Source organism: Poecilia reticulata, linkage group LG19, assembly GCF_000633615.1.
Source record: "Poecilia reticulata strain Guanapo linkage group LG19, Guppy_female_1.0+MT, whole genome shotgun sequence".
Lineage (NCBI taxonomy): Eukaryota > Metazoa > Chordata > Actinopteri > Cyprinodontiformes > Poeciliidae > Poecilia > Poecilia reticulata.
The window spans coordinates 21,951,945-21,954,069 of NC_024349.1; the positions used below are offsets into that span (position 1 = coordinate 21,951,945).

Below are 2,125 nucleotides of genomic sequence, written 5' to 3' on the forward strand. Positions count from 1 at the left end.
ATTTTTGTTAACTGACATAAATAAAAACGGTAATTAATGGAGAAAAACAGAAAACTAACTAACATATACTGAACTCATACATATAATATCCTTCATTTTTGTGTTTATGAATCAGTTTATTAGCCTTTTGAGCTGATGTGAAATCGATTTCATGTCAGCTGTCGGCAAATTTCAGCACCCCATGCTCCTGCTAACGCTAGTCCACAAAATGATGACGGCAAAAGTTGGGGGAAAAAAACACCCGAGTCAGTTGTTTGTGCGACAATAATTAAATATGTTTTCTTAAAATGGTGTCTTCTGTTGAGTATTCATCACACCCATCGATTTATACGTAATCACAACATTTTGATCTTTCTGAATTTTGCAGCTAAAGATTAACCAAAGTAGGAAGAAACCAAAACTACTGGTGTAACCAATTCTAACTAAAACTAAACAAAATTTAACTAATGACTAATAAAAATTAGTAAACACAATTTACTAATTTTGAGTGAGTTGCACTCAAAAGTAAAAAGAGAGTAGATTATAGTTCAGGAATCTACTCTAAAAAAATAGCCAAAGCTCATTTAGAGACTTTGGCTAGCATGTAGCTAGCATGACGAAGCCATGCTAGCTACATTGATCATATTCAATCGAGCTGGAAAAACATCTGGATAGAATCAACTTTTCCCACATTTTTTTAATGTTACAGCTTTATTCCAAGTTGTGCTAAATTCTTAGTTTCATCCCTGCAATTTCTACGCACAAATACCCCATTATGACCCCATTAATAAAAAAATACAGAACTAAGAAATCTGTGTTACGCATAAAAAATGTCAAGTAGGGTAGTTCTGATCTGGTCCTGCTTGTTGTGGAACAAGACGTTCCTTTGTCCAACACAAAAATATTCAGTGTATCAACCTGTTGTTTTATTAGCAACAGCTTTAAATCCCTGACTTAAGATGTAGCAACATAAGAAAGAGATGCTGCAGATTTGAAGTCATTATCGGTAAGAATTTCCTTTCTTACAAGTAGTAAAAAGATGTATCAATTTCACTGGAAGGCGTTGAAATTGTCAGATTGTTTGGAAGGCTAAAAGCTAAGCGGACTCCTGTTTTCAACACCTCAAACTGAAACTATGCAGATCTGTCTGATACAGTTCTATATTTATTGACTCTACAACTTCACAAGAAATCATAGGCTTTTTAAAGCCTTTATGAATGGAATAAAAAGCCTTTATGTTCACAGAAATGAACGAACGTCGTCCAGCCAACTGGTGATAAATTTGCACTTACCTATGGTAGACGCAAAAAACTAGCTGACTAGCTAGCAAGAGTTATATCAGCGGCTAGTTAGCGGCAGCCTCAACCGTCTGAAGTCACAGAACGAAGTGAAGATATCCGAGTGCGACTCAAAGTTTTACCAGACAGAAAGAGAGAGAGAAAAAAATCAAAACATAGATTAAATAGTCCTGTCAAAACTAAATTTAAGACCTGTGTTTAACGTATTCCAAGGCCAACCTACATTTGTTTAATTAATGTAATACATTTTAAGCCTTTAAGATTGTGAGGACATTCTAAAAGGCTCACATTTTGTAATGCTGTGGCATAACTAATTATATTATTATTATGGAATAAGAGGGTATTTAGCAGTCCTATTTTGGATTTTTAAATATAGAATTAAAGTTGATTAATCTAAAATTAATTTTTTGAGAATATTTGTTTAGCTCTAAGCTAAAGTTCTGAATGTGAGACTTTGTGGAAAACTAGAGGTGTACCGATCGATCGGTCACCGATCATAATCGGGCCGATTTTCGTGAAAAAGTGCATGATCGGTGATCATTGGCTCTTGTTGCCGATACCGATCACCTGCATCTCATTTCACAGCCTGTCTGTGCAGCTGGTCTCCTCTTTCCTTCACACTGCGCAAACGCGCAGCAACAAATCCTGAGCGATGTGGAACTATAACGCACTGAGTGAATGGGGAAGTTTGCGTGTTGCTGCGGAAAATTGAAGCACATCAAAATGCATCAACACAACAAAGCTAATACGAGATAAAAACAATGGCATACTTGACGGAGTTTGGCTGCATCGAGGCTCACTGCAGTAAAAAAGACATATGGAGGATCAGATAGCAGGTAAAGCAGCGC

At 36.2% G+C, this 2,125-nt stretch overlaps 1 long non-coding RNA gene across 1 annotated transcript in view; it reads left to right on the forward strand.

Moving 5' to 3' along the window:
• The first annotated feature begins 745 nt into the window (after window positions 1-745).
• The window catches only part of LOC108167283 (uncharacterized), a 5,977-nt gene continuing 4,597 nt past the window's right edge, over window positions 746-2,125 (forward strand). The window contains exon 1 of the long non-coding RNA XR_001777642.1: window positions 746-985. This is a non-coding gene — a long non-coding RNA (uncharacterized LOC108167283). The remainder of the gene's footprint in view (window positions 986-2,125) is intronic.